The sequence below is a fragment of the Dendrobates tinctorius genome, unplaced genomic scaffold, assembly GCF_039654945.1.
Source record: "Dendrobates tinctorius isolate UK_male_01 unplaced genomic scaffold, ASM3965494v1 ptg000158l, whole genome shotgun sequence".
NCBI classification, from domain to species: domain Eukaryota; kingdom Metazoa; phylum Chordata; class Amphibia; order Anura; family Dendrobatidae; genus Dendrobates; species Dendrobates tinctorius.
In genome coordinates, this window is record NW_027361825.1 from 7,516,272 (window position 1) to 7,527,438 (window position 11,167).

The 11,167-nt window shown below is 39.5% G+C and overlaps 1 long non-coding RNA gene across 1 annotated transcript; it reads right to left on the reverse strand.

The window, feature by feature from the left end:
• Positions 1–5,088: 5,088 nt before the first annotated feature.
• On the reverse strand, positions 5,089–7,977 carry LOC141051666 (uncharacterized). Its single transcript, XR_012220670.1, has 2 exons — positions 7,735–7,977; positions 5,089–5,704 (listed from the first exon to the last, which is right to left on the reverse strand). It is a non-coding gene; the product is annotated as an uncharacterized lncRNA (long non-coding RNA).
• Between the last annotated feature and the right edge of the window lie 3,190 nt (positions 7,978–11,167).

Sequence of the window (11,167 nt, forward strand, 5' to 3'; positions counted from 1 at the left end):
CTCCTGTGTATAATGTCACCAGTGATCACTATATTATCTGTACACTGACACTGTATACAGAGGACCTGTGTATAATGTCACTGGTGATCACTATATTACCTGTATACTGACACTGTATACTATGTACAGAGCTTCTGTGTATAATGTCACTGGTGATCACTGTATTACCTGCACACTGACAGTAAATACAGAATTCCTGTGTATAATGTCACTTAGTATTGTGTTTTATTTTTTTATTAATGATCAGTATTGTAGTATTCAGTCACTATGTGGTGGTATTATGTGGTCTGGTCATGGTGTGATGGCATTTGTCCCTTGTATGTTGTATTAATGGTCATTTTAAAAAAATTTATGTGACTCATTCTCTTAAAGAAAAATGCATAAAAATATAGTTATATTTAATAAGTTAGAAAAGAGTAGGGTCCGGCCAAAAGAGTCTACCGTGTCGTTGTGGCGGCTTAAAAAAATCTTTTGGCCAGAACAAAAGCTGCTGGCTATGTATGTGATCTGGTGTTTGATGGGAACTGTTGATTTCTGATTGATGAGGATGTCGTGGTGGAGAAGTTGAGTTTTTCCAAGAGTGAGTCGTCAGATTGTGGAAGGTTTGAAGCGTGGAGGCGGAGCTGGGGTAGAGCCTGGGCGGAGTCTAAAGGAGGCCCGAAAATTTTGCCAGTATGGGGCCCCGAAATTCCTAGTGGCAGCCCTGCTGCTCAGAACCACTTTTCCTGTCTTGTATATATTCTGCACAGTACCACTCCTCCTGTCCTGTATATATACACTGCTCAGTACCACTCGTTTCCTGTTGTTGGAGAGGTAACATTGATCTTTGGGAGGGTTAATTTTGGTTTATTATTTTCAGGAATACTATGGGAAAATAAAAAGTACCGTATTTTTCGGACTATAAGATGCACTTTTTCCTCCCAAAATGTGGAGGAAAATGGGGGTGCGTCTTTTAGTCCAGATGATGTGGCTATGGTGAGGAGGTAGGGGAGTGGCATTGGTGGAGCAGTGGGTTACAGAGGCAGGAGCCAACGGCTGTGGCTAACTCCTGTGCCCGCTGCTAAAGAGGAATTAATTTTCACTGCATTCCACCCCATGGGCCTGGAGGGCAATGAATATTAATTTCTTTTTAGCAACCCGGTATGATTGGCCCCCCGTCTTGGTCCTGGTATGGTTGGTCCTATCCTTATTCTGGTATGATTGGCCCCCACCCCCATCTTGGTATGCATGGCCCCATCCTTATCCTAATATGATCCTTTCCTTATCCTGGTATGCATGGCCCCATCTCGTCCTAGTATGCATGCCTACTCATCCCTAGCATACCAGGATAAGAATGGAGCCATGCATACCAGGATAGGGATGGGGCCATGCATACTTGGACGAGATGGGGACCGTGCATACCAATATAGGGATGAGGGCGATCATTCCTGCCAGGATAAGGATGAGGTGGACCATTCCTACCAGGATAGGGAAAAGAAGCCATGCATACTAGGACAAGATGGGGCCTGCATACCAGGATAGGGATGAGGGCGATCAAAGGGATGAGGAGGCCATGCATACCAGGATAGGGATGAGGGAGCCATGCATACCAGGATAGGGATGAGAGGGCCATGTGTATCAGGATGGGGATGAGGGGACCATATTTACCAGGATAGGAGTTATTAAGTACAGAATTGACCACATTTTTTGCTTCAGTTTTTTTCCCCCCAAATTTCCTCCTCTAAAACCTAGGTGCGTCTTATAGTCCAAAAAATATGGTGTATATATTGGCAAACCCATTTAAATGGATTATGCCAGGTAATACCCTATCACGAGACCTATGTAGTCTCTGAGGTCCAATCGCTGGGACCCCCGTGATCCCGAGAAGATTCTAAAGAAGAGGTCGATCATGCGCACTGCAGCGGCATTCACACATGGCTTTTCAAATAACGTCTTTAAGAGGAGTGTTGAAGGACACGACAAAATATAGCAAAATCCACTGATCGGGTGTGGGGGGAGTGTTATAGTATGTGGGCTGGTGGGCTTTGTGTGGCAGGGCTGCTTTTTTGTCCCAGTCTGGCCCTGGGTCAAATGGTTGATGAAAGGAAGAAGGGAGGGGGGACATGAGGGACCACAAGGATTTTAATATTTTCTATAACATTCCACTGAACACTTCTGGTTTTCTGCCTGTGGAATGCAGGCACTGCATCATGATTCCACTGTCAGTGATAAGGCTACATATACACTAGGCAGTACTCGCTAACCAAATGGGGTAATGAACACATGATTGACATGTGACCACTTTTACTACTAGGTGAAAAGAATGATTATCTACCAAAGAACAAATATTCAGAGCAAACTTGTTAAAGATAATATGAAGAATATTATTAAACAAAACTGGAAATAATATTTTCAGCTTTTACTATAATCTAAGTGCATTAGAAAGGGCTTAAATGTGATTAAATAAATCACGTAAAAACAACAATATACAAAAATTAATACAAATGAAGGATGAATGATATACGATATTTTCAATTATTTGTCACAAAAAATGAAATGAAAATTAAGGTAGAGAACTGCATCCACTATAGCGATCAGCTCTTCTCATAAAATCAGCAGACCGCCAAATCCATATATAGTGTGAAAACTGCAAAATTCAAAATTTTTCTTTTAAATATTTTTTATCAGTTTTAAAATTTAAAGGGGAATAACAAGAAGAAATAGGGGAAAATAAAAAATGGAGAACTCCGCTCTAATGCAAAGACATTTGCAAACAAATAAAGGTAATAACATTTCCTTCCAGACTTAGAACATGTGTAACTAATATTAAATGTAGTCCATGAGTAGCAACAGAGTTTTACAAAAATTTAGAATTCCATACTTCCCATTTAAGATGATATTTATTCAGTGAATTATTGTTAAAAGCTATCCTCTCCTCCATGAGACTAAGTGAACACAAAGTCTCAATGATATCTGAGAACAGAGGCGCATTCGGTTTTTTCCACCAGTAGGCGATGGAGTTCTTGACAACCAGGAAAATGTGAATTATCATTATATACTTTATTGAGGGACTAATGGATTCCAGGTCCAGAGACAAGAGTGCCATCTTAGGAGTAACTTTTATTTTAACTGAAGATATAGAATTTATGTGATTTCCCACCTCTGTCCATAGAGTTCTTAAACTCGGACAACTCCAGAAAATGTGGTAGAGATTACCCGGCAATTTACAGTCTCTCCAACATAACGGAGAGATGTCTTTGCAAATGTGAGAAAGCCTAGTCGGTGTATAGTACCACCGTACCATAAGCTTGAAGTAAGCTTCATACAAAGCCATAGATGTAGAAGAGCCATAAGAATATTTTATTGCCGATTCCCATTTAAGTTCCTGAAATGTAAGATCTGCTTCCCACTTTGTCATATAGCAGTTTTTAGAGAATATATTATCCCCTATAATTTGTAAGTAAATATTTCTAAGGCTCTATTTATTCCTATGCGTTGGATTGCCCACTAATGAGGAAATATTTTCCAAATTTAGAGATGTACTATTCAATAATAGTTGAAGGTGGTCTTTCAGAATCATATATGACATAAACTTCGTTGATGGCAGATGGAACTTATCTCTAATCCTGGAAAAGGAGGCGATGCAAGTACCGTCCCAGATATCTCCAACCTTTTTTATATTTGAATCAAACCATATATTGGGTAAAGAAAACTTATATATCCCTGTAAGCAATTTAAGGGGAAAGTTTTGGATAATAGAGAGTTTATTTTTCTTTTTCTTTACTTTGGCAAATTTCTTCCAAGCCTCAAAAATAGCATGAAAAATTGGGTGCTTATGGCTTTTAAGTGAAGGTTTTAGCATGTAGGTGAAAAATAAATCTTGTAATGGAGCATAAGTGTTTGAAGCCAATTCCAAGTTGATCCACGATGGGGATTCCCCCTCCCTAAACCATTGCTGGCTGTGCCTAATCATAGTTGCCTGATAGTATGCCCAGATGTTTGGTAAAGCTAGGCCTCCATTAGTTTTCCTTCTATACAAGATATTGGCTGCAACCCTCGGTTTTTTGTTTCCCCATACAAATGAGTTTAAAATTCAAAATTTTGACAAAAAGAACCATTTCTAAAATACCATACATGTAACACAAAAACCTTATTTAAATAATAAACCATTTTCTGAATTTGCGTTCCCTTTAAAGAGAACCAGTCACCAATCTGGGGCCGCCATTGTTATTTAATAAAATTATAAGCTGCCCCAGAATGGTGAGTTTTCTATATATCTTGTATTAACAAAACCATTCAGAATGGTCCACAAAGTCCCCCGAAGGAACAGACTTTTTAGCAAAGATCCATCTAGAACTTCTGGGTTATGGCATTCCAGCATGTGGGTGCTAACCAATTGACTTCAGTGTGCTCGAATTATATGTCCGAGACACCGCAGCTCCATGTCTCATGGCTGATAAACTGCCACAACACATGCAGAAATTGCCTGTTAGCCAATCCCTAATGGGGCTGTCGAACAGCCGCGAGACATGTAGCAGCGGGGTCTAAAAGATATTACATATTACACACTGAAGTTGCTTGGTTAGCCCCTGATCATGCTCGGATAAGACATTATCTGAGCACGTTCGCTCATCACTAATAAAGATGTAAGAGGAATTCTAAAAGCACATACGTCTGTATGTAGCATATATCACAAAAACATTTATTTTTTGCATAATTTTTATTGCCCACAAATTTACAATTAGGATTATGCCTGAATTTTCTAAGGATCATCTGGACATTAAACTTCTCTATTGGCTTCCAAGTTGCACTTTTCATGGTATATCTTCTGAGGTCCATCACAGATGCTTCTGATATTGTCATAGAGCTTCAGAAATGAAGAAGAGTCCAGATAACCGGGACAGGACGAGGTGTTCTGTTTGCATCCGATGGTTTCTGTGGTTGTTGTGGCTGAGACACCCGGGGGTGTTGTGGATTATATCATTAGGGTATTTAACCAACGCTTGTGGAGACATTTTGACTTTTCTTGGCTGGAGCTTCTGGCACTTATGGGGCTACTCTAGCTTAGGGAACTGAGGATGATTATTTCTGTGTTCTGGCTTATGGATGAAGGCTAATTAAAGATTATAAAGAAGCCTGAATTTAATTTTTTTTTGGGGGAGGAGTCTGACTTAGGGTTACTTCCTACATCCTTTTTTTGCATATGAGTTATCTGTGTTTTTCATGGATAGCCCATGTGCCTATAACAGTGAATGAGGCCATTCACATGTCTGTGATTTTTCATGGACCAAGACATCCATAAAAAATCTCGGAAACATATTCGCTTTTGAACTGAGTGCGGATCAAAATTGGCAATGCAAGCCTATGGATCTGTGAAAAAAAATCAGACAGCACTCAAATGCCATCTGATTTTTCGGGCTGTTAGACAGGAAAAGGTGGAGAAACTTTTAGTTTTTTTCACATACACTGAAAAACTGATGAAACTCTGACCAAACTCGGATGAAAATCACTGATGAAATTTGGTCCAGTTTTCTCATATGTCAGGACACTGATGTGTGAATGAGGCCTTATTCTTACAGAGCTTTCTGGGTTATTATTTTGCGACAGTACTCTGACTTGTGTTTATAGCGATGTTATGTCTGGTGGGGCAGTGTGGATTGGTGAAGAGTTGCATATTTCCAGACTAATTACTATGTTTGTGGTAACGCCAGCTTACAATGAAGAACTATGAGAAAAAAATGAAAATCATTATTGTTGCTATCATCACTTTTGAAATGTTCAACTACACAGCATGATAAATAAAGTTACACAAATCTGCATAAACTATCTCCAACATCCCACCCCTGAGGAGAACAAAGAGGACTCATGAGGCAGCATTTGCACCATGTGAAAGGAATTTTTCAGCCCTCATATAAAAAAATGGTAGTTCACTAGATGACAGCAAGCTCATTATTTTCTCTTAAAGGTGTTTTCTAAGATATATATTTCTAAGATATACTCAACACCACTGCCTACTCAATTGTAGCAAAAGCATTAGTGCAAAATGCGCGTCAGGGCGGTTGTGATGGTCCCAAGGACTCTGTGATCACACTATGGGTAAGCAGTGGCTCAACTTAGTCTTATTTTAATAATCTAGCTGGACTAAACAGAGATCTAGTTTAGACATATATAATTAATGTCCAGTTGGCAGTGATTTTTCATGACTAGCTGAGTAGATTTGGGATTTGTGCCCTAAATCACACTTGATTTACCATTACTTCTTTTTTTTTCTTGACTTACCCTCTTTGTCGAATTCTCACACATTTGTCTTCCTTTTTGTTTGATGCATGTTTTTTTTTAAATGTGTTCAATAAAATATGATTGAGTTTATATTCTCGTGTGAGTGGTTAATGGATACTTTGTATCCATATGTAGGTTAGTATTTGTTGTTGGGTTGCAGAGGTGATGCCACAACTATAGAGCATGTGACCACTGAGCCAAGTTATTGATTGCAGAGGTCACATGCAATTGAGTCATGACATCAACGCTATCTTTGATGTCATGACTCAATTGCATGATCTACATCTCTGGACCAGATATCACCTCCCTGCTATTTCATCCTTCTTCTCCGCTAGATTTCTAAAACTTAATATGGACAAAACAGAATTAATCATCTTTCGCCCATCTCACGTGACTCCCCCAACAGACCTATCCATTAAAGTAAACGGTTGCCCACTCTCTCCAGTTCCACAAGCTCGCTGCCTCAGGGTTATCCTTGACACTGATCTCTCTTTCAAACATATCCAAGCCCTTTCCGCTTCCTGCCGACTTCAACTCAAAAATATTTCACGGATCCGTACATTCCTCAACCAAGAATCTGTAAAAACCCTAATCCATGCCCTCATCATCTCCCGCCTTGACTACTGCAACCGCCTGCTCTGTGGCCTCCCCTCTAACACTCTCGCACCCCTCCAGTCTATTCTTAACTCTGCTGCCCGACTAATCCACCTGTCCCCCCCGCTATTCCCCGGCCTCTCCCCTCTGTCAATCCCTGCACTGGCTCCCCATTACCCAAAGACTCCAGTTCAAAACCCTAACCATGACATACAAAGCCATCCACAACCTGAGTCCTCCGTACATCTGTGACCTAGTCTCCCGGTACTTACCTGCACAAAACCTCCAATCCTCACAAGATCTCCTTCTGTACTCCCCTCTTATCTCCTCTTCCCACAATCGCATAAAAGATTTCTCCCACGCATCCCCTCTACTCTGGAACTCTCTACCACAACATATCAGACTCTTGCCTACCATGGAAACCTTCAAAAAGAACTTGAAGACCTACCTCTTCTGACAAGTCTACAACTTGCAGTAACCACCGATCGGCACGACCAGCTCTACCCTCGCCTACTGTATCCTCACCCATCCCGTGTAGATTGTGAGCCCTCGCGGGCAGGGTCCTCTCTCATCCTGTACCAGTCGTGACTTGTATTGTTTAAGATTACTGTGCTTGTATGTATTATGTATACCCCTCCTCACATGTAAAGCGCCATGAAATAAATGGCGCTATAATAATAAATAATAATAATAATCTTTAAAGATTAGGAGCAGCGGCTTGGAGTCGGTGCTGGAAGAGTCAAGGGTGAGTATAGCCGAGTTTAGTATTTTGCACCTCACCAAGTCTATGAGCTAAAAATATATAAATTTTGGAGGACTTATTTTTAAAGCAAATTACTTTAATGTCTAGAGAACTTATCTATAGCATTCCTAGAGACTTACCACAATTATGTAGAAGATTATGAGTACAAAGATTATGATGACCAACGCCAAGATAGCAGCTTCTGCCTGTGTTATTGCATTTGCTGGATGGCAAAATGGAAGAATTAGTAAAAAAAAAGCCTCCAAGCCTTCCCAGATACCTTAATAGCCTAAGATTCATGACAATCTTTGAAAAATGTTCCATTTTACTCCACAATTTTGATCAATGTAGAATTTTTTACTAAAAAAAAGCAAAGATCAAAAAAGTGGGTTGTTTCCCATATAAGAAAATCAAGAAAGTGTGGAAGGCAGGAAAAAGGCAGTATGACTACGGGGTTTGTTTGTAGTCTGTCACCATGGAGACACTTAGGTCTGTACAGGAGCTATATATAAATATTAGAAGTTTTTTGATTGAGAGTATGGGAAAATATTCTCTATGGTCCAGGTTATTTCAAGAAACATTATGCAAATTAATAGTAGAAACAAATTTATGAAACTTTGCAATACATCTTATCAAAGAAATATGTTTCTCCAATTTTGAGTCCCTTTTCCTTCTGCCCCAACTTTTGATCATCCTAATCATTTATTCTAAAAAATTGCTGAAGACTAGAATGGCTGACTGTTCACTGAGAGATCAGATTGCAGCTGCCTATTGATGTCTATGGAGAGAAGAAAGGGGAAATGGCATAGCAGAGTGAATAAGAGGCAGAATAATACAAAGATATGGAACTATTTTTTTTTAATACAGTAAGTGTTTATGAAACACCTGTAACACCTCCTTTTACTTAAAATAAGCCCTGGAGGCAGATTTTCCTTTAGCTCTATGTTCGGCTCATAGATTTTAACATCTTATTTACATATTATGATAACCGTGAATTTCTCGAGATTGAGACATGGGATCACAGACAAAGTTTCTATGACCTACATGACCTTGCAGACGGCATATGAGAGTAGATCCTACTGACAGATCCCCTTTAAATTTTTCGCTTGCTTACACTTTTTATTTCCAAATTTATATTACATAATTAGTAATTTTTTATTAGTATGCAGATCTTCTAATTTCATTTTTGATCACATACCTGCAGCTGTAGCTGAAAGATATATAAAGAAAAAAAATTAAATTATTTTACATTTATAAAAAAAAAGACTTGAGGACAAGGATGACAATTTAGTAACACTAGAAGAGTCAATAACAAGATGAAATAAACAATGCAGTATCACGTTTCTAACACCTGCGTTTACATGGACTGCATGCATCGGCTGTGATGTGACTGCGGGGAGCTGCAGCTTCACAGCTTCAAGTCCCCTAAGGGCACTAATAAGAACAGTGAAAAGTGAAAAAACAATGTGTTAAAAAATCTGGAAAAAAAAATAAATCAAAAAAGCATAAAAGTTAAAATCACTCCGTTTTCCCCACTAAAAATAAAGATAATAAAATAATAAAAAATAATGATAAAAAATACATATGTGGTATCACCACATTCAGAAAAGTCTAATCTGTCAAAATTAAAAAAATAATAAAATAAAAATTTTTTGTCTCAAGTCCAATTTTTTTCACGGACTTCCAAGGCCAAATAATATCTGGATTTCGATCAAACTCAGGCATGAAGCATTTTTTCCTCGGACCTGTGCCTGGCCCCATAGACTGACCTTGTTCTGAGTGTGATCCGATATTTTGTTTCATCACACTCAGGCCGATAATATGGCCACACTCAGACCGATAATATGGCTGCACTCAGACCCATGGCAGTCTGCAGCTTCCCTTATATGTTATTTTAGCATTATCCTATAACATTGCATCATACCATATTTTTCTGCAGTTATCACTTACTTGTGTTCTGCAGAATCACTGTCAAAATGTATAAAAAGAAAAAAGAGAAATTGTAAGATAACATAATAGTTAATCATGACATAGAATACAATGCAATAATGGAAGCTTCATTTGTTGACATGTGTTTCAGGGTTTTTGTCCCTCATTAGTGCAAAGCAAAAGAACTGTTTTGACTTATTATGGGCTTTTGACAGTTACGTTTCTCATTGTGAAGAACCTACTGCTGGTATAGGGAGACTTATAGGTAGAGTTGAGCGATACCGTCCGATACTTCAAAGTATCGGATCGGAATGGATCGGCCGATCTTTAAAAAAAGTATCGGTATCGCCGATTCCGATACCGGAAGTCCCATTCAAGTCTATGGGACTTCCGGTATCGGAATAAGAAAAACCCTGTTTTTGCCTTGTACAGCCTCTCTGGGGTCTGTACGGGCCTTTCGGGGGGCTGTGCCGGCCTGCCAGGGGGTCTGTGCAGGCTCCGGTGGTCTGTGCCGGCCTGCCGGGGGGCTGTGCCGGCCTGCCGGTGGTCTGTGCAGACTCCGGTGGGCTGTGCCGGCCTGCCGGGGGGCTGTGCAGGCTCCGGGGGGCTGTGCCGGCCTGCCGGTGGTCTGTGCAGGCTCCGGGGGGCTGTGCCGGCCTGCCGGTGGTCTGTGCAGGCTTCGGGGGTCTGTGCAGGCATCGTCCGATGGGACTACAAGTCCCATCGGGCGATGCCTGCTACCATGACAGTGATTGACACATTAGCCAATGATGGGACAGTAGTAGTCCCATCATCCGGCTAATGTGTTGAATGTAAAAAAAAAAAAAAAAATTACATGCTACATACATACAACATGCATACTACATACATGCTACATTCATACTACATACTACATACATGCTACATTCATACTACATAAATACTACATGCAACATACATACTACATATATACTACATACATACTGCATGCTACATACATGCTACATGCTACATACATACCACATATATACTACATACATACTACATGCATGCTACATACATACCACATACATACTACATACATACTACATACATACTACATGCATGCTACATGCATGCTACATGCTACATACATAACACATATATACTACATGCATGCTACATACATACTACATGCTACATACATACCACATACATACTACATGCATGCTACATACATACTACATGCATGCTACATACATACTACATGCTACATACTACATATATACTACATGCATGCTACATACATACTACATGCTACATACATACTACATATATACTACATGCATGCTACATACATACTACATGCTACATACATACTACATATATACTACATGCATGCTACATACATACTACATGCTACATACATACTACATATATACTACATGCATGCTACATACATACTACATGCTACATACATACTACATATATACTACATGCATGCTACATACATACTACATGCTACATACATACTACATATATACTACATGCATGCTACATACATACTACATGCTACATACATACTACATATATACTACATGCATGCTACATACATACTACATGCTACATACATACTACATATATACTACATGCATGCTACATACTACATGCTACATACATACTACA